At 42.9% G+C, this 22,429-nt stretch overlaps 2 non-coding genes across 2 annotated transcripts; both read left to right on the forward strand.

Moving 5' to 3' along the window:
- The first annotated feature begins 21,803 nt into the window (after window positions 1-21,803).
- Window positions 21,804-21,909, forward strand: TRNAL-CAA (transfer RNA leucine (anticodon CAA)). The gene is made up of 2 exons: window positions 21,804-21,841; window positions 21,864-21,909. It is a non-coding gene; the product is annotated as a tRNA-Leu (tRNA).
- Window positions 21,910-22,237: 328 nt separating this feature from the next.
- Window positions 22,238-22,309, forward strand: TRNAE-CUC (transfer RNA glutamic acid (anticodon CUC)). The gene has a single exon. It is a non-coding gene; the product is annotated as a tRNA-Glu (tRNA).
- Window positions 22,310-22,429: the final 120 nt, after the last annotated feature.

Here is a 22,429-nt window from a genome sequence, read left to right on the forward strand (position 1 = left end):
AAAAAAAAAATATATATATATATATATATATATATATATATATATCTTGAATCCAATCACTTCTGGCCCTCTCCACGGCTAAAACCTTACTCCAAGTCACCTGTATTAGTTTTCTGTGGTCACTGTAACATCACCACAAACTTGGTGGCTAAAAACAGCAGACATTTTTTCACTCATAGTTATGGAGGCCAGAAGTTCGTATCAAGCTGTCATCCAGGCCATATTTCCGGTAAAGGTTCTAGGGGAAAATCCTTTCCTTGCCTCTTGTAGCTCCTAATGATGACCTGGCATTACTGGGCCCGTGGCCACATCACTTGAATCTCTGTCTCCCCGTCATATTGCTCCCTCCTCTTTTGGTTGTATCAAATCTCCCTCTGCTTCTCTTTTATAGGGACATTTGTGAAGGTATTTGGACCGACCTAGATAATCCAAATAATCTCTCCAACTCAATATCCTAAAATAATCACATCTGCAAAGTGTTTGCCAGATTGATCTGCTTCTTTCCACTCTCACCCAGGAAGGAGCAAGTCTCCTGCTTAAAACCTTTCATGTTTACCAATACAATCCAAAACCCTTACTATGGCCTCAAGGCCTGTGTGGTCTGGCCCTTGGCTGCTTCTCAGCCACCCCACCTTTCCTCACTTTGTCCACTCTGTCCTACTATTCCCACTTTTTTGCTATTTCTCAAATGTACCAAGCATGCTGGAGGGAGTTCCTTCTCTCTGGAGCACCCACTCCCCAGATCTTCATGGGGTTGTTTCCTTCTTATGCAAATCTCAGCTCCAAGATCACCTTCTCAGATCATTTTTGTCATTCTCAGCCCCACTGTGTCCTCTTCCTTCTCCTTCATAGCACTCATAGTTCTCTGAAATCAGTTTAGGAACTTATTTGCTTGTGTGTTTGTTGTTCGTATATGATGATTGTTGGCTATCCCAAGCTTCTCCTCTGTGGCCTAAACAACTCAAGTGACATGCTGTCTGATCATAAGCTACCCTTTAGGATGAAGCCACTATGTCCTGCCGATATCATACTCTTGAATTGTGGTACCAATGACTCAACATGATATTTGTCTGCCCAGTATAAGGTTGGAAGAAAGATCACCCACCTTATTCCAGATACTTTACTAATTAATGAAGATCCTTCATTAATCAAAAGAACAGGACTCCACAGGAGACAAACAGAAAAAAAGACTTTATTCTTCCCCCTCATGGTCCCTTACTAGACATCTGCAAAATCCTAATTTCTCTGTCTCATGGATGAAATCACAAGTGGGTTCCATAATTCTTGGTTACTCTTAGATAATAAAAAATCCTTTATTGATTTGAGACCCAAGAACACTCTTGGTTCTGTCAGTCTGATACTGTTCAAAATAATAAAGCTCCAAACTCCTTAATCCTCCAATAACCATCTCCAAAGAAATCCTCTTTTTTTCTCTCAGCCTCTCTTCAATTTCTTACATCATTGAAGTAAGGGATGAGCCAAGCCTCATCCTTTGTAATAAATCATGGAGAGAAGCACTTACTTCTTTGGCATGGAGGGGAAGGGGGGATTGTCTATATTTGTTCTCTGCCTTTAGTGATACCTTAGCCCAATCTGAGACTTTAAGAGTTCCATTTTATCACCCCATTGCAAAGGTTCAGATTAAATTTGAGCTTTTTGTAGCTTTAGCCCTGTTGAGTTACACAGAGTTTACAGTCTCTTGAAACTGCCAATTCTTTTTTCACGGTAAGTTCGTAAGTCTCCCTATGAAGAACTTGTGAGCTAGGCGTAGGGATCCATGTGGGGGACATTACATTTATGCTCATGACATTTATTTTTCCTGGACTCCAGATGGCACCCTAGCTTCCTCCCTATCCCCTGCCTTGGGAAAAGCCATATCTAATAATACTGCTGTTTCCTCTTAGTTCTCAGTATCTTCTCTCTAAATAGAAAAACCACTTTCCACTCCCCTGGTCCAAGAAGAGCCAAACTGCTACAGCGTTGTAACAAACCGGGGATCCGAAATCCTGAGAAGGCTCATTTTAAGTGGAGAAAGAGCACTCCACAGGCAGTTTACGCCCCAAATTTCATGAGACCCACAGACAAGATTAGACCTTCTCAGGCCCCAAGTCTATGCTGGAGTCCTTCCTCCCACCCTTTGTCTCCCCCTCACCCAATCAACGTCCAGCATCTGTTTTCTCCAGCCAATTAGCATCTCCAGGAGCCCTGTCCCGTTTGTCCTCGCCCCCTGACCATCAGTGGGCGGTGCCTGCGTTCTGCGGACGATCACACCCGATCGTGGCCCGCCACTGCCCTCCGTGACGCCATGTGGGCGGGGCGGGACGGTACATCAGAGACCCGGGCCGTCTCTGCTCGTGGCAGGATAGCTCGCCCGCCCTGCGTCTGGAGACCCAAGTGACAGCTCGAGCTCGGGAGGGCGGAGGACATGAAGGAGAAGAAGGCCGGCGCCCGGGAGACTCGCCGTCGGGAATGTTGCAGCAGCAGGGGTGCTTTCGGCCGCTGTGACAGGGGGCGCGGCGGAGCACAGGACGCCGGTCGCGGGGAGACATTGTGTTCCAGGTGCTGAAGCAGCAGCTGTCCAGCGACGCCGTGGCCGTACTGCTCGTGATGGAACAGGACCTCATCAACCAGATGGCGCGCGAGGTGACCCGGCTCAGGCGGGAGGGCGCGGACCTACGAGACGAGCGCCGGGCCACCGGGACTGCTGAGATCCGCGCCGCCCTCCGGTCGCTCCTGTCCGCGAGGGCTGCGTTTCGTGCCCGCAAGTCCTCCTTCCTGGCGTGTGGCCGGAGGGTGTTCCGCGCGCTGCCCGCGCTACGCGCTAGTCCGGAGGAGCGGGCTCCGCCTGGGGTCTCCCTGGGACAGGCCCTGCTGCCGAATGCTTGCGGAAAATCGCAGATTTACAGATACAACTAGGTTATCATCCAAGCTGTAGCAGAAATACGTGCACCTGGGCCTTTAGTGTGTTGCGGAAGAAATGAAGGGGTTTGCAGAGTAAATACCCAGAAAAGGAAGAAACATTTAAAATCAGGCGGGGATGTCATGGGCTCAGGTAAAGGTCCAAGCAAACGTGGGGAGGTTAGAATCCAGGCACCTGGACCACTCCTTATGCCTCACCCCCTGGTGAAGATGGAAATAAAGGGAAATCTGATTTGCTCTCAGAAGAACCTGGCTTCTTATGTGCTTCTTTGTGGGGTGTATGTGATGGGTGAGGAAAGCTCAGACGAAGATAGGGTTCCTCCAACAGAGGAAGTGTCCTGTCTCTTCCCCTCCATCCCTAGTTCAGTATTTCTCCTCTTAGTCATCTTCATCCTCTGTACCAGGTCTTTGCACTGTTGTGCTTGTGTATTCAAATGTAGATGAGAGGTGAAGAAGCCAGAAGGGCAAGTAGAGAGTGCTGACAAAACACTAGCCACCCAAACCAATCTTACTAGGGGAAGAGGAGCCTGAAATGAGGACTGAAGGGTAAGGAAGAGTCCTTCCCATTCCCACACAGGCCCCCTACATTTTCCTCCTATTTCCTGGGAAGCTAGGACTCCCCATCTGGAACTCCCTGCTGCTTTCCTCTCATCCTGCTCCACTTCCTGGGTTTATTCTTTCCCTTTCACCTCTGTTCTCTCTTATTCCTGTTTTATTCTCTCCATTGACTCTCATTTCTTCGGTTTTACTTCTGACTACCCCTTTTTCCTCCTTTCTGGCCCTCAATGCATATTCTTGCCTCCCTTTTCTTTCTGTCTTCTCCCCTTTTTCTTGCCAGTCTTTCATCTATTTTTCTCTGTACCTAGAAAGTTTACATTTGGGCCCCAAATGGATCCAACCAATCCTCTACTGCCATCTTCCAGCATCAGGCTTCTAATACAGAAGAATTTGTGAGTTACCAGCATTCTGAAGTCCTTTCTTCTAGTTCTGTTCGTGTTGCATTCCCCTCCTGCTCTGTTCAGTCCACTCACCAGGCCATATTTGGATGGTTCCCCAAATGAACCATCTCTCCTTGCTTCCACCCTCCCCACACCAGGGCCTGGTGAATCTTGCCCTCCACAGACTGTCCATTCAACTGGTGAGGAATGAAGCCACTTCCACCCGTGAGAACTGGGAAACATGGTTGAAATTCCCTCATTGTCAATCTTCAGTTTACTTTCTCCAGGAGTATCTAAAACAGCTGTGGCTAAACTTCCCGTTGGGAGCCCTGAGCAGAGACTGCAGTCTGCTGGCTTGGAGTGTTGGTCTTCATGCCTCATTAGCCTTGACACCCTTTAGACTTTCTCTGAAATTCATGCAGAGGCTAACCACACCATCCCTCTTTTCCTAGCCCAAAACCCTAAAGAAAATGCTCTACCTTGAGAGCTAAATAGACAGGACTTGATCACAAAGCAGCTCTTAAGAATCCTGGAAGCTTGCTATAGCTGTGTGTAAAAATGCTCCCCCATCAGTGTCCTTCCCATAGCCCTGTTTATCTAGAAGGCCTGGAAAAGGAGGAAAGGAGGTAACCTGCTAACAGCCCCAGTGGTAAAATAAGGTGAGAAGCATGTTTAGTAGGTGAGGATATGTGTTGGGAAAAACTTTTGTTATAAGGCCTGCTTCTGATTATGTCAACCCTCTCCCTGGGTTGTAAAGACACCCAACATGATGCCTAAAACAAAATGCTTACCCCTCAGCCCTCTCCACCAAGAAAACCCAAGTCTGTCTATTGCATCTGTTGAGATGACTATTTCAAGTTTATTAACTGAAGTCTTGATATAATGAAGGCAGTAATTTCAGACTAGAAAGCAAAACTGAACTCTTGGTGGACACTGGGTAAAGGAGATGGGATCTGAAAGTTGCTTGGTAGCAAGAAGTGGATGGTGTTCAAGGGGCGTACAAGAAAATTGTTGGAGACAAGTGAGGTGATTCACATCTCCACTGAGACTTGAAAATAAGTCTGTATTTTCTTGGAGCACTTTAAGATCATGACAACAGAATGAACAATGATATGGGGGTGGCCATGGGGAAAGGCTTGCAGGAAACATTTTCTCCCTTGCCATGTGCACCACTGCAGTCCAACACGGAGAGAGGAGGAGAGATGGCAGAGCACTGTGGGAGGCTTTTTAGAAGCTATTATAAGACCCTCTTTGTAAACTGAGCATCTAGACCTACTGAATCACCTACTCCCTGCCAGCACCATATATTGGAGCCTAAGAGATAGCAGATGTGATGCTGCTGAGTCCTCCAGGATCTCCAAAGCCATTACTAGCTGAGGGTCTGGGCCTTGCTGATCTATTAAAGCTCAGTTTATCTTGAAGGAAACTTGTCTTGGGGGTGGGCAGGACAGGGGAAAAGGAATGTCAAAGGAGAGCAGAGAAACAACTGGAAAGCTTGGGGGAAGGACCCTGAGGCACTAAGGAGACAAAGTTCCAAGAGCAGGAGGAAAAGACTCCTCTAAGTCAGATGACCCTGACTCTTCATTATTGTTCCATCCTCCACCCCATAACTCCTACCCTGCCCTATCCTGGTACCACCTCCTCCTCAGCCTGCCCCCAGTTCTTGCTCTGTCAATCATCTCCACTTCACCCAGCTCCCTACAGCAAGGTAAGAAGACACCTTAAGTCCCAGGGCATTGTTATCTTGTACATGTGCATCTACTTCCAGGAGGTGAAACAGCAAAAAGGCAGCCGAGTGGAGTTAGAACCAGAGTCAGGGGCATTCCCTGTAAAGAGTTTAAATACAAAAAATAAAACCAAATAAGTCAGTGCTTTTTAATTACCATCATACCCTATCAATCATAAACAATGTTAGTGATAAAACACTTCGCCCAGATAAAATCTCCTAGTGGTCTGAATTCTAAACAATTGTAGAATTACAGTTCAGTTAGTCTATCTCAAGATCCTTATGCTTCAAGCAGCACATTCTTATTTGTCCTTTAATAAACATTATATTCTACATGGAAGTTAATTTGGAGAACTCCCATCACTGGGTTGGCCCACTTGGCTACACATGCTCGCTTCCAAAGTAAGTTCCTAACAGTTTGGTTTGGAAGCATTTGAGCTCACTTTGGGCACATATAGCATCTCCATGGCTTAAGGTACCACATACACCTGCATTTAAATAGTGGATTCAAAATAAACCATAGCACAGTGGTTGTAAAGATGGAGATTCAACTTGAGTTAAACAATTCTGTCCTTCTACATAGCCACTTGCCTGGAAGCTAAAGTGGCAAAACAGTGTAAACTACAAAGTGTAATGTTTGGTGAGTACAGATTTTAGTTTATGCATGAAATATTTTATGGAATTTGAACATTTTTTAAAATTCAAAAATCTAGAATAAATGAATCTAGAAAAGAAAATATCACATCAGTAGTAGAATATAGCCAAATAGCTTTAAAGCTTTCCTCAGTCCTGCCCAGCAGTCCTAAAAGCTGCATCTTCTTGCTACATGGCAACATTTCAGTACCTCTCAAATGGTATTCTAGGTATTTCAAGTATCTTGCTCTAACATCACCACTCTTTCTAGTCCACTCCTTCTAGTCCACTCCTTTTTTTTTTTTTCTACATCTTTATTGGAGTATAATTGCTTTACACTGGTGTGTTAGTTTCTGCTGTATAACAAAGTGAATCAGCTATACATATACATACATCCCCATATCTCTTCCGTCTTGCGTCTCCCTCCCACCCTCCCTATCCCACCCCTCTAGGTGGACACAAAGTACCGAGCTCATCTCCCTGTGCTATGTGGCTGCTTCCCACTAGCTATTTACATTTGGTAGTGTATATATGTCCATACCACTCTCTCACTTTGTCCCAGCTTACCATTCCCCCTCCTGGTGTCCTCAAGTCCATTCTCTATGTCTCAGTCTTTATTCCTGTCCTGCCCCTAGGTTCTCCAGAACCTTTTTTTTTCAGATTCCATATATATGTGTTAGCATATGGAATTTGTTTTTCTCTTTCTGACTTACTTCACTGTGTATGACAGTCTCTAGGTCCATCCACCTCACTACAAATAACTCAGTTTCATTTCCTTTTATGGATGAGTAATATTCCATTCTATATGTGTGCCACATCTTCTTTATCCATTCATTTGTCAATGGACACTTAGGTTGCTTCCATGTCCTGGCTATTGTAAATAGAGGTGCAATGAACATTGTGGAACATGACCCTTTTTGAATTATGGTTTTCTCAGGGTATATGCCCAGTAGTGGGATTGCTGGGTCATATGGTAGTTCCATTTTTAGTTTTTTGAAGAACCTCCATACTGTTCTCCATATTGGTGTATCAATTTACATTCCCACCAACAGTGCAAGAGGGTTCCTTTTTCTCCACACCCTCTCCAGCATTTATTGTTTCTAGATTTTTTGATGATGGCCATTCTGACAGGTGTGAGGTGATACCTTATTATAGTTTTGAGTTGCATTTCTCTAATGATTAGTGATGTTGAGCATCCTTTCATGTGTTTGTTAGCAATCTTTATATCTTCTTTGGAGAAATGTCTCTTTAGGTCTTCTGCCCATTTTTGGATTGACTTATTTGTTTTTTTGATATTGAGCTGCATATAAATTTTGGAGATTAATCCTTTGTCAGTTGCTTCATTTGCTAATATTTTCTCCCATTCTGAGGGTTGTCTTTTCACCTTGTTTATGGTTTCCTTTGCTGTGCAAAAGCTTCTACGTTTCATTAGGTCCCATTTGTTTATTTTTGTTTTTATTTCCATTTCTCTAGGAGGTGGGTCAAAAAAGATCTTGCAGTGATTTATGTCATGGAGTGTTCTGCCTATGTTTTCCTCTAAGAGTTTTATAGTATCTGGCCTTACATTTAGGTCTTTAATCTATTTTGAGTTTATTTTTGTATATGGTGTTAGGGAGTGTTCTAATTTTACTATTTTACATATAGCTGTCCGTTTTCCCAGCACCACTTATTGAAGAAGCTGTCTTTTCTCCATTATATATTCTGGCCTCCTTTATGAAAGTTAAGGAGACAATATGTGCGTGGGTTTATCTCTGGGCTTTCTATCTTGTTCCATTGACCTATATTTCTGTTTTTATGCCAGTACTATACTGCCTTGATTACTGTAGGTTTAGTATAGTCTGAAATCCAGGAGCCTGATTCCTCCAGCTCCATTTTTCTTTCTCAAGATTGCTATGGCTCTTTGGGGTCTTTTGAGTTTCCATACAAATTGTGAAATTTTTTGCTCTAGTTCTGTAAAAAATTCCACTGGTAGTTTGATAGGGATTGCATTGAATCTGTAGATTGCTTTGGGTAGTAGAGTCATTTTCACAGTTTTGATTCTTCCAATCCAAGAACATGGTATATCTCTCCATCTGTTTCTATCATCCTTAATTTCTTTCATCAGTGTCTTATAGTTTTCTGCATACAGGTCTTTTGTCTCCTTAGGTAGGTTTATTCCTAAGTATTTTATTCTTTTTGTTGCAGTGGTAAATGGGAGTGTTTCCTTAATTTCTCTTTCAGATTTTTTATCATCAGTGTGTAGGAATGCAAGATATTTCTGTGCATTAATTTTGTATCCTGCTACTCTACCAAATTCATTGATAGTTCTAGTAGTTTTATAGTAGCATCTTTAGGATTCTTTATGTATAGTATCATGTCATCTGCAAACAGTGATGGTTTTACTTCTTCTTTTCTGATTTGGATTCCTTTTTCTTCTCTGATTGCTGTGGCTAAATTATCCAAAACTATGCTGAATAAGAGTGGTGAGAGTGGGCAACCTTGTCTTTTTGCTGATCTTAGTGGAAATGGTTTCAGTTTTTCACCATTGAGAACAATGTTGGCTGTGGGTTTGTCATAAATGGCCTTTATTATGTTGAGGTAAGTTCCCTGTATGCCTACTTTCTGGAGGGTTTTTATCATAAATGGGTGTTGAATTTTGTTGAAAGCTTTTTCTGCATCTGTTGAGATGATCATATGGTTTTCTCCTTCAGTTTGTTGATATGGTGTATCAACAATCAATCATTGATTGATTTGCATATATTGAAGAATCTTTGCATTCCTGGTATAAACCCCACTTGATCATGATGTATGATCCTTTTAATGTGCTGTTGGATTCTGTTTGCTAGTATTTTGTTGAGGATTTTTGCATCTATGTTCATCAGTGATATTGGCCTGTAGTTTTCTTTTTTTGTGACATCTTTTGTTGTCTTTTTTTGTGACATCTGGTTTTGGTATCAGGATGATGGTGGCCTCGTAAAATGATTTTGGTAGTATTCCTCCCTCTGCTATATTTTGGAAGAGTTTGAGAAGGATAGGTGTTAGTTCTTCTCTAAATGTTTGATAGAATTCGCCTATGAAGCCATCTGGTCCTGGGCTTTTGTTTGTTGGAAGATTTTTAATCACAGTTTCAATTTCAGTGCTTGTGATTATTCTGTTTATATTTTCTATTTCTTCCTGGTTCTGTCTCGGAAGGTTGTGCTTTTCTAAGAATTTGTCCATTTCTTCCAGGTTGTCCATTTTATTGGCATTTAGTTGCTTGTAGTAATCTCTCATGATCCTTTGTATTTCTGCAGTATCCATTGTTACTTCTCCTTTTTCACTTCTAATTCTGTTGATTTGAGTCTTCTCCCTTTTTTTCTTGATGAGTCTGGCTAATGGTTTATCAATGTTGTTTATCTTCTCAAAGAACCAGCTTGTAGTTTTATTGATCTTTGCTATCATTTCCTTCATTTCTTTTTCATTTATTTCCGATGTGATCTTTATGATTTCTTTACTTCTGCTAACTTTGGTGGTTTTTTGTTCTTCTTTCTCTAATTGCTTTAGGTGTAAGTTTAGGTTGTTTATTTGAGATGTTTCTTGTTTCCTGAGGTAGGATTATATTGCTATAAACTTCCCTCTCAGAACTGCTTTTGCTGCGTCCCATAAGTTTTGGGTCATCGTGTTTTCATTGTCACTTGTTTCTAGGTATTTTTTTGATTTCCTCTTTGATTTCTTTAGTGATCTCTTGATTATTTAGTAGTGTATTATTTAGCCTCCATGTGTTTGTATTTTTTACAGATTTTTTTTCCTGCAATTGATATCTAGTCTCATAGTGTTGTGGTAGGAAAAGATACTTGACATGATTTCAATTTTCTTAAATTTACCAATGCTTGATTTGTGACCCAAGATATAATCTATCCTGGAGAATGTTCCATGAGCACTTGACAAGAAAGTGTAATCTGATGTTTTTGGATGGAATGTCATATAAATATCAATTCAGTCCATCTTGTTTAATGTTTCATTTAAAGCTTGTGTTTCCTTGTTTATTTTCACTTTGGATTATCTATCCATTGGTGAAAGTGGGGTGTTAAAGTCCCCAACTGTGATGGTGTTACTGTCGATTTCCCCTTTTATGGCTCTTAGCATTTGCCTTATGTATTGAGGTGTGCCTATGTTGGGTGCATAAATGTTTACAATTTTTATATCTTCTTTTTGGATTGATCCCTTGATCATTATGTAGTGTCCTTCTTTGTCTCTTTTAATAGTCTTTATTTTAAAGTCTGTTTTGTCTGATATGAGAATTGCTACTCCAGCTTTCTTCTGATTTCCATTTGCATGGAATATCTTTTTCCATCCCCTCACTTTCAGTCTGTATGTGTCCCTAGGTCTGAAGTGGGTCTCTTGTAGACACCATATGTACAGGTCTTGTTTTTGTATCCATTCAGCCAGTCTATGTCTTTTGGTTGGAGCATTTAATCCATTTACATTTAAGATAGTTATCGATATGTATGTTCCTATTCCCATTTTCTTAATTGTTTTGCGTTTGTTATTGTAAGTCTTTTCCTTCTCTTGTGTTTCCTCTCTACAGAAGTTCCTTTAGCCTTTGTTGTAGAGCTGGTTTGGTGCTGCTGAATTTTCTTAGCTTTTGCTTATCTGTAAAGGTTTTAATTTCGAATCTGAATGATATCCTTGCTGGGTAGAGTAATCTTTTTTTTTTTTTTTTTGGTATGCGGGCCTCTCACTGCCGTGGCCTCTCCCGTTGCAGAGCACAGGCTCTGGACACGCAGGCTCAGTGGCCATGGCTCACAGGCCCAGCTGCTCCGCGGCACGCAGGATCCTCCCGGACCGGGGCACAAACCCGTGTCCCCTGCATCTGCAGGCGGATTCTCAACCACTGCGCCACCAGGGAAGCCCTAGGTAGAGTAATCTTGGCTGTAGGTTTTTCCCTTTCATCACTTTAAATACGTCCTGCCACTCCCTTCTGGCTTGTAGAGTTTCTGCTGAACGATCAGTTGTTAACCTTATGGAGATTCCCGTGTGTGTTAATTGTTGCTTTTCCCTTGCTGCTTTTAATTTTTTTTTTTTTTTGGTATTTAATTTTTGATAGTTTGATCAATATGTGGCTTGGCTTGTTTCTCCTTGGATTTATCCTGTATGGGACTCTCTGTGCTTCCTGGACTTGATTGACTATTTCCTTACCAATATTAAGGAAATTTTCAACTATAATCTCTTCAAGTATTTTCTCAGTCCCTTTTTTAATAATTGGAATGCTGGTGTGTAAATGTTGTCCCAGAGGTCTGTGAGACTGTCCTCAATTCTTTTCATTCTTTTTTCTTTATTCTGCTCTGAGGTAGTTATTTCCACTGTTTTATCTTCCAGGTCACTCATTCATTCTTCTCCCTCAGTTATTCTGCTATTGATTCCTTGTAGAGAATTTAAAATTTCATTTATTGTATTGTTCATCATTGTTTGTTTGCTCTTTACTTCTTCTAGGTCCTTGTTAAACATTTCTTGTATTTTTCTCCATTCTATTTCCAAGATTTTGGATCATCTTTACTGTCATTACTCTGAATTCTTTTTCAGGTAGACTGCCTATTTCCACTTTATTTGTGTTGTCTGGTGGGTTTTTACCTTGCTTCTTCATCTGCTGTTTGTTTTTCTGTCTTCTCATTTTGCTTAACTTACTGTGTTTGGGATCTCTGTTTCACAGGCTGCAGGTTTGTAGTCCCCTTTGTTTTTGGTGTCTGCCCCCAGTGGCTAAGGTTGGTTCACTGGGTTGTGTAGGCTTCCTGGTGGAGGGGACTGGTGCCTGTGTTCTGGTGGATAAGACTGGATCTTGTCTTTCTGATACGCAGGACCACGTCCAGTGGTGTGTTTTGGTGTGTCTGTGATCTTATGATTTTAGGCAGCCTTTATGCTAATGGATGGGGTTGTGTTTCTGTCTTGCTAGTTGTTTGCCATAGGGTGTCCAGCACTGTAGCTTGCTGGTCGTTGAGTGGACCTGGGTCTTAGCGTTGAGATGGGGATCTCTGGGAGAGCTTTTGCTGTTTGATATTACATGGGGCCAGAAGGTCTCTGGTGGACCAATGTCCTGAACTCGGCACTCCCACCTCAGAGGCTCAGGCCTGACACCTGGACAGAGCACCAAGACCCTGTCAGCGACATGGCCATGAGTGGAGATGGGTGGGAGGCATGGGCTGTGGGCGCTCAGGCTCCCTGGGGACGGGCACAGCCAGTGGCACAAGTTTGCATGTCTGGCAGGCACATGCGTGGGCAGGTGGGTTGTCCTGCTCTTGACCCCACTGGATCTCCAACCTGCCACCTTGTTACTGACACAGTCCACCTCTGTCCTCCCTCCTCTCTTTGTCCAGTTTCCAGTCTGGGTTCTACCATTGTAGTCACTCCCCTGGTGTGCACCCTTATGTCCTTGCCCCCTCTCCTTGTGTCTTAATCACTTGGCAAGAAACCTTTGCTACTGTCCCTGTAACATTTATGTGGAAATCTGAGGCCAACACTTTCCTGGGCACAACAGCTTGCTGCTTCCCCACACCTCCATCCCAGCCATGTCCGTCTTTTCTGTCACCAATTTTCTCCCAACTTGAGAAGTTCTTAACTTGAGATTCCAGTGGGTAGAATTCAGGGGCCCATGAATTTGGACGGGAAACAATTTACATCTTTATCTTCACTAGACTCTAGCTAAAATTGAGCATATCTTTCCATTAACAATGGAGACAACAAACTACAGTAGTATTAGCAGGACCTACTGTCACAAGTAAAAATCATAGATATTTTCATACCACATTACAGTTGTTGCAGATATTTCAGAATGTCATTTATATTTATCACTAACTCAAAATGCTACTATATCTTGTTATTTAATGTGTTAATAAATAAGCACACATATTACTATAGCACAAATTAATTTTAGTATTGTGATAACAATTTCAATATAATTAGTTTCCTTTGTAACTCTATGTATTTTGTCTTATGTATTTAAAAATATTGTGAGGGGGACTTCCCTGGTGGTTCAGTGATTAAGAATCCACCTGCCGGGCTTCCCTGGTGGCGCAGTGGTTGGGAGTCCGCCTGCCGATGCAGGAGACACGGGTTCGTGCCCTGGTCCGTGAGGATCCCACATGCCGCGGAGCGGCTGGGCCCGTGAGCCATGGCCGCTAGGCCTGCGCGTCCGGAGCCTGTGCTCCGCAACGGGAGGGGCCACAGCAGTGAGAGGCCCGCATACCGCAAAAAAAAAAAAAGAATCCACCTGCCAATGCAGGGGACACTGGTTGGATCCCTGGTCTGGAAAGACCCCACATGTGGCGGAACAACTAAGCCCGTATACCACAACTACTGAGCCTGAACTCTAGAGCCCATGAGCCACAACAACTGAGCCTGTGTCCTGCAACTACTGAAGCCTGTGCACCTAGAACCCATGCTCCACAACAAGAGAAGCCACTGCAATGAGAAGCCCACGCACTGCAACAAAGAGTAGCCCCTCACTCGTCGCAACTAGAGAAAGCCCATGTGCAGCAATGAAGACCCAACGCAGCCAGAAAAATAAAAATAAAATATAAAAGTATTGTGAGGGAATTTCCTTGACATGATAAAGGGCATGTATGAAAACCCCACAGCTAACAGCATAGCCAATGGGGAAAGACTGAAAGCTTTCCCTCTAAGATCAGAAACAAGACAAAATGTCCACTTTCACCACTGTTATTCAATATTGTGCTAAGAAATTCTTGCCAAAGCAATTAGGCAAGACAAAGAAAGAGAAGGCATCAAAATTGGAAGGGAAGAAGTAAAGTTTTCTGTCATCACAGATTACATGATCCTATATATTAAAAATCCCAATGAATACACACACACACACACACACACACACACACACACACACTATTAGAGCTAACAAACAAGTTTAGTTTGGCAAAGTTGTAGAGTACAAGATCAAAACACAAAATTCAGTTGTGTTTCTATACACCAGCAATTCCATTTACAATAGAAAGTTCCATTTACAATAGCCCCTAAAGAATAAAATACCTATGCATAAATTTAACCAGAAAGGTGAAAGACTTCTACATTGAAAACTAAAAAACATTACTGAAATAAATTAAAGACATAAATAAATGGAAATATACCCCATATTCATTGTCTGGAACACAATATTGTTAAGAGTCAAAACTACCCAAAGTGATGTAATCTGTAACAAAATTCCAATGGCTTTCTTTTTTTTCAGAAATGGAAAAGCCAATACTCAAATGCATCTATAATTACAAGGGTCCTCAAATACCATCAACAATCTTGAAGAAAAGAACAAAATTGGAGGGCTCACACTTCCTGATTTCAAAACTTATTACAAAACTATAGAAAAGTTATCAAAACAGTGTGGTACTAGAGTAAAGATAGACATATAGACCACTGGAATGGAATTGAGAGCCCAGAAATAAGCCCATATATCTAGGGTCAATGGATTTTGAACAATGAGGAAAGAATAGTCTCATAAACAAATGGTGTTAAGACAGCTGGATATCCACATGCAGAGAATGAAGTTGGACCCCTACCTGATACCATACACAAAAATTAACCCAAAATAGATCAACAACATAAATACAAGAGATAAAATAATAAAACTATTAAGAAAATTAGGGATAAATCTTTATGACCTCCAATTTGACAATGGATTCTTAGGGTACCAAAAGCATGAGCAACAAAAGAAAAATAGATAAATTACACGTAATCAAAATTTAAAACTTTTGTGCATCAAGGACATTATGAAGAATGAAAAGACAACTTACAGAATGGAAAAAAATATTTGCGAGTCATACAGCTAATAAAGTTCTCATATCCAGAATATACAAAGGACTCTTACAACTGAATAACAAAAAGACAAACAACCCAAGTTTTTAAATGGACAAAGAAATAGCCATTTCTCCAAAGAATACATACAAATGGCCAAATGAAAGAATACATACAAATGGCCAAATGAAAATATATTAGTCTTTAGGGAAATTCAAATTAAAACCACAGTGAGGCACCACTTCATACCCAGTAGGGTGGCTATAATCAAAAAAAAAAAAAGCAGCTGGGGAGTGAATAGGAGAAATTGGAACCCTCATACATGGCCAGTGGGAATGTAAATTGTTCAACAACTGTGGAAAATAGATTCTAATGACCCCAAATAGAATTACCAATAATCCAGCAATTCTATTCCTAGGTATTTACCCAAAGAATTGTAAACGGGTACTTAAACACATGTACACATCAGTTTATAGGAGCACTATTCATAATAGCTAAAATTGTCCATATGTCTATCAATGGACAAATTGTGATATATCCATACAATGAAATATTATTCAGCCATGAAAAGGAATGAAGTAATAATACATGCTACAATATGAATGCACACTTACTTGGTGTGTGAGCTAAGTGAAAGAAGCCCTGCACAAAAGATTGTATATAATATGATTCCATTTATATGAAATGTCCAGAATAGGTATATTCACAGAGATATAAAGCAGATAGGTGGTTGCCAGGGCCAAGAGGAAGGGAGGAATGGGGAGTGCTGGGGACTGAATTGTGCCACCCCAAATTTACATGTTGAAGCCCTACTCCCCAATGTGATGGTATTTTAAGATGGGGCCTTTGGGAGCTAATTAGGTTAAGACAAGTTCGTGAGGGTGGGGCCCTCAGAACCATGAGAACATAAATTTTATTAAGCCATCCAGTCTATGGTATCTTATTACAGGAGCCCAAGCTAAGACAGGGAGTAACTGCTTAACAGGTACAAGGTATGCTTTTGTGATGATGAAAATATTTTGGAGATAGTGGTTGTACAACATTGTGAATGTACGAAATGCTACTTTGGATAGTTAATTTTATGTTATATCAATTTCTCCTCAGGTTTTTTTTAAATAAGTGTATTTATTTATTTTTGGCTGTGTTGGGTCTTCGTTGCTGTGTACGGGCTCTCTCTAGTTGAGGTGAGTGAGGACTACTCTTCGTTGTGGTGTGCAGGCTTTTCATTGCAGTGGCTTCTCTTCTTGCGGAGCTCGAGCTCTAGGCACACGGGCTTCAGTAGTTGTGGCGCGCTGGCTTCAGTAGTTGTGGTATGCAGGCTCAGTAGTTGTGGCTCGTGGGCTCTAGAGCACAGGCTCAGTAGTTGTGGCTCAGGGGCTTACTTTCTCCGCCACATGTGGGATCTTCCCAGACCAGGGCTTGAACCCATGTCCACTGGGAAGTCCCTCCTCAGTGTTTTTTTTAAACAAACAAAAACCATGAGAAGTAGTCTTCACCACACGGCCAAGAGGGGTCCAGAGAATGCTAAGAAGTGTAACAACACAGGATCATTGCCATCAATACAACACATCATGTAACGTCTGTTTTCAAACAAACCCAAACTTTGATTCTGTGGTCTCCTGCAGCTAGCATTCCATATTGCTGATGCCATTTAGGGCAGAACACCTCCCAAAGGGCATCAATATGTACTGTCATCACCTCCAGTCTGTCCTCCAACCTCACCAGAACCCTGCTCCACTGGGTTCTCAAGTTACTCTCCTCAGCAGCATTGGACGGTTGATCACTTTTCTTTTCCTCTACCCTCTTTCTCCACATGGCTTCTACAACACCACAGTCTCCTATTTTTCTTTCTTTCCCACTGGCCATTCTTTCTCAGCCTTCTATGCTGCTTCCTCCTCTTTCTCAACTTAATGGAATGTCCCAGGGCTCAGTCTTTGGCCTCTATATCCACTTTCCAGGTGAGCTCATCCTGTTTTATGCTTTTTTTTTTTGCCCCAGGCAGCACATGGGATCTTATTTCCCCGACCAGGGATCAAACCTGTGTCCCCTGAAATGGGAGCGCAGAGTCCTAACCACTGGACTGCCAGCGAATTCCCTGTTTTATGGCAGGGATACAAATAAATACAATTTATTGGCCAATGACTTCACTTTATATCTCCCACTGTACTCCAGATGCTTGTATCTATCTGCTACTTGACTCCTCTAACAGGCACTAAAATTTTTTTAAAATTTAATTTAATTTATTTTTTTATACAGCAGGTTTTTATTAGTTATCCATTTTATGCATATTACTGTATATATGTCAATCCCAATCTCCCAATTCATCACACCACCAGCCCACACCCCCACCACTTTCCCCCCTTGGTGTCCATACGTTTGTTCTCTACATCTGTGTCTCTATTTCTGCCCTGCAAACCAATTCATCTGCACCATTTTTCTAGGTTCCACATATATGCATTAATATACGATATTTGTTTTTCTCTTTCTGACTTACTTCAATCTGTATGACACTCTCTAGATCCATCCACGTCTCTACAAATGACCCAATTTCTTTCCTTTTTATGGCTGAGTAATATTCCATTGTATATATGTGCCACATCTTCTTTATCCATTCGTCTGTCGATGGACACTTAGGTTGCTTCCATGTCCTGGCTATTGTAAATAGTGATGCAATGAACATTGGGGTGCATGGGTCTTTTTGAATTATGGTTTTCTCAGGGTAGTGCCCAGTAGTGGGATTGCTGGGTCATATGGTAGATCTATTTTTAGTTTTTTAAGGAACTTCCATAGTGTTCTCCATAGTGGCTGTATCAATTTACATTCTGACCAACAGGGCAAGAGGATTCCCTTTTCTCCACACCCTCTCCAGCATTTGTTGTTTGTAGATTTTCTGATGATGCCCATTCTAACTGGTGTGAGGTGATACCTCATTGTAGTTTTGGTTTGCATTTCTCTAATAATTAGTGATGACTAACAGGTATCTTAAACTTGAAGATCAAAAACGATACTCTCCCTCCTCCACAGTCTGCCTCCTCCCTGCCTTCCCTATTAGCCAATTGCTCAGGCCCAAATTCCTCTAGTTACATGCCACTTCTTTACTTCTTGTGCATCAACAAATCTTACTGGCTCCATCTTAGAAATATATCCAGAATTCAACTATCTCTCACCACCTGGCCTGCTGTTCCCCTGATCCATCCAAGGGAGCTTGCACTAGTCTCTCAATTCTTCTCCCTGCTTCGTTCATGCACTCTGCAGTCCACTCTCCATATAGCAGGCAGAGGATCCTTGGAAAGCAGGCCATATCTTACCAAACCTCAGCTCTCCTCTTCACTCAGGCTGGCACCAGGCCCTCTCATTCAGTTCCAGCCACACTGTCTGTTTTGCACTCTTTTCTGGCCTTTGCATCTGTTCTCTCTCTCCACAGATATTCTATCTGGTTGCTCCCTGACTCTCTTCAAATGTCTGCTCAAAAGCCACATCCTGAGAGGCCTTCTGAACCACTTACATCTGTCTCTACCCTTCTTTCTCTATTTTTCTTCACAGTACTTATCACTCCTTACATATAATTATTTTGTTTATTTTCCATCTTTCTTTGCTGGAATGTGAGCTTCTTGAGCACAGACATTTTGTTTTCTTCTCTGGTGTATCCCTGGTCCTTGCCCTCCAGGGTCTCAGAGGATTTTCTGGGTGAGCTAGAAGGAATGAAGGCAGATCAAGCATGTTGAGGAAAAAGCAGCTAACTCACTGGGGTACATGGGAGACTGTGAGGTAAGGTCAGGCTGGCCAGAAGTTCCTGAAGGCCAAGTAGGCCACCAGAGAAATTAGGATATTATTGTCAGGGTTGTGGAAAACATCCCTTCCCTTCTCTCAATGCTTATGTCCTCCCTTCAGTTAAGGCTCCAATGTGAAAGAAATGATTATCCAAAACTTGAAAGTAGAAAAGAGATTATTAGTGACAAAAGTTCCCTCTTTGACCAAAATTTAGTCAGGCTCCTCTGAGTCCTCTTTTCAACTAGGCCTTGACCTTGCGCTTCCATGTCCTGCCTTGTAGAGTCTAATTTTAATAAGAATCCTGCTAGTTAGTCTAGTGAGGATCCTCCCACTTTTAATACCTGATCACCCTCCACAGCTAGTCAAATTCCTCATCCCCTCCATTCTCCAGGTGATATCTGATGACCCTGGCCTGCAGGAATCCTATTAAATCAGCTTAGCAAGAATCTCTCTACTCTTGATGTCTCTTAGCCATTTTCCATCCAGAGACCCCACCCTGCTCCTTAGCCAGAAATCCCCACTTTTCCTTGCTGCATTTGGAATTCAGCCCAGTTCTATTATATAAGGTCTCTTTTCCCCTATTGCAATAGTTCCTGGATAAAATGTGTTTTTAATGCTTTAACTGCTATTCGGCTCTGATTCTCTTGGACACTAGGTGTCCTTACAGCTTAGCATTGTCTAGCAGATCTTTGGGGGATTATCTGATTCCATGTGCACCTTTGATTGGCTTCTACTGACTTTATTTTACAATTCCATATGGGTAGAAATTAACTTGTAGAAAACCGATAGTAATGCAAATGGTTTCTGTCTGAGAGCAAGGCCAAAGATTCCTATTTATAGCAATACAAATAAAATTTGTCAAGAGATTCACCTGATTTATTTCTGGTGGAAAAAAACAACCCCAGGGCTTCCCTGGTGGCGCAGTGGTTGAGAGTCCGCCTGCCGATGCAGGGGACACGGGTTCGTGCCCTGGTCTGGGAGTATCCCACATGCCGCGGAGCGGCTGGGCCCGTGAGCCATGGCCGCTGAGCCTGCGCGTCCGGAGCCTGTGCTCCGCAACAGGAAAGGCCACAACAGTGAGAGGTCCACGTACAACAAAAAAAACAACCCCAAACTAGTGACCATACCTTAAACATCACAGTTTATTATACCCTTAACATATTAACCTGTCTTCCATCTGTTAGCAATCTCTTTTCAACATTCCTTTGTCTGACTACTAAAACAAATGATGGGGGTTCCCTGGTGGCACAGTGGTTAGGAGTCTGCCTGCCAATGCTATGGGACACGGGTTCGAGCCCTGGTCCGGGAGAATCGCACATGCCGCGGAGCAACTAGGCTGTGCACCACAACTGCTGAACCTGCACTCTGGAACCCATGAGCCACAGTTACTGAGCCCACGAGCCACAACTGCTGAAGCCCGCACGCCTAGAGCCCGTGCTCCCCAACGGGGGAGGTCACCGCAATTAGAGGCCCGCGCAATGCAACGAATAGTAGCCCTCGCTCGCCACAACTAGAGAAAGCCCACGTGCAGCAACGAAGACCCAACAAAGCCATAAAAAAAAAAAAGATGGCTTCAAAATCTCCTTTGAATTGGTTATAACATCTTACATAGCCCCTCATTAATAAGTTGAGTAAAATCTTGATACATGTGCATCATTCATATATTTGCATGGGAGTCATGTGTTTTACTTTTCGAAAATTATTTTTAGAAAAAGTCACTGCAGTGAGGTCTTACTTGATCAAGCCCGTCTAAAAATAGACCTTCACCATCTCATTGCCCTGCTTTTGTTTTGTCCTTACAGCCTGTATGTTTGTTTGTGCTGACTGTGCCCTTCACTGGCAGTCAGCTTGCCAGGGCAGGGACTTTGTTCACTGCTATATCAATAAAGACTCAATGAACAAATGAATGAATGAGTGAGTGAATGATATGTGGTCTGGAGCACAGGAGTGGGGTCTTTCCATTAGATGCTAAACCACTCTTGCTATCTTTGCACTCTTTTGTTAACTGCTCACCTGAATTCTTTTTCAACTAGGCCTGTCTTTTGGACTTCCATGTTTCTCTCTACAATGTCCATTTTTAGCAAGAATCCTGCTAAATATGTTTAACCAGAATGCCCCGTCCCTGATATATGATCACCCTGAATATATAATGGGGCTCCTTGTCCTCTACCATCTGCCAGGTGATGTCTGATATCCTGGCCTACCTTCAGCAAGAACCCTGTTAGATCGGTTTGTACAGAATACCCCCCTTAGTAATTTTCCATCCAATGACGGCCCCCCACCTCTCTCCTTGGCTATAAATTTCCACTCTCCCTTGTTGTACTCAGAGCTGAGTCTAATTTCTCCTCCCTCACTGCAAGACCCTGGTGCAGTGGTACCTACACATATCTTGATAACGCCCCCCTTGAATAAAGTCTTCCGTACAGTGCTTTAACAAGTGTCATGAATGAATTTTTTTTCTTGAACACTGATCTCCCATTATCTCTAACCACGGCTGGGTAACTTGACAGAGGAAGAGGGGTGCACCTTAAGAGGATGGGTATGCCAGGGACAATAAGGCAGAAAGCCCTAATAATTTTGAAACAACAACAGTAATCACTGTCGCTTACTCTGTGGCAAGCGTACATTCCAGTGCTTTCCTTGTATTCACTCGTCTAGCCAGTTTTCGCAGCTAGGGCCAGGAATGTGCGCCGGGAACCCGGGATCTGGCAGTGGCGGCTAGTCCGGTGGGCTGCATCCTGGCGCTTTCTCTTTGCCTTTGCTGCTATAGTTACCCTCCTTTGGTTGGCCGGGTGGTCACTAACCTCTCTGGTTTTCTAGCGGGATTGTACTTGCTTCTGGAGATCCGGCTCGATTTCCGACTTCTCCCGGGAGAGCGAGGTTGGGCACTCCGGAGTGCCCAGTGTCCTCTGAGAGCTCCGCGGCTGGCGGCCGGCGCCCAACAGGCGGTTCTCCTTCGCCCTGGCCGGGCGGATCCAGCGACAGCCCGCCCGGACCGTGAGGCGGGGCAGCGCAGCAGGCTGCCGCAGGAAGCAGGCTCTGTACGAGTAAGCGACTTGCAGCGCGTCAGGATGGCCGAGTGGTCTAAGGCGCCAGACTCAAGGTGTGTACCTTCCCTGTGGGCATTCTGGTCTCCGAATGGAGGCGTGGGTTCGAATCCCACTTCTGACAGGCGCTTTTTACCACCTTCGGCTAGGTTTAACATATGTAAGAACATTTCTCACGTGCTACTGGCATGTTTTTTTTGAACATTTCCCCCGTGCTACTGGCGGTTTTTTTTTTTTTTTCTCCTGTTTTCTGAGAAGGCGGCCATATTCAGACTTTGCCGTTCCTGCTGTTCTCCACTTCCTGTTTTCTCTTACAGTGGCCGAGAGACTGTCTAGGAGGAAGAGGGAGGCGGTGTAAGTACCCGAGGTTCATGTAATCATATTCACGAATCCAGTTTACGTCACACGTTTTACACTTAGTCTAGCTCGATGTAGACATTCCTCTCATGTGTTCCCTGGTGGTCTAGTGGTTAGGATTCGGCGCTCTCACCGCCGCGGCCCGGGTTCGATTCCCGGTCAGGGAAAGACATTTTTACTAACCTCGAAAATACTTGCTTTCTTTTTGGGAGAAAGTAATTACCAGAGGTGACAGTTATTCTGGTTAACGGGTGCTAGCTGTGTGTGAATCGTTCTCCTGTACCTAC

Source organism: Kogia breviceps, chromosome 4 (genome assembly GCF_026419965.1).
Source record: "Kogia breviceps isolate mKogBre1 chromosome 4, mKogBre1 haplotype 1, whole genome shotgun sequence".
In the NCBI taxonomy this organism is placed as follows: Eukaryota; Metazoa; Chordata; class Mammalia; order Artiodactyla; family Physeteridae; genus Kogia; species Kogia breviceps.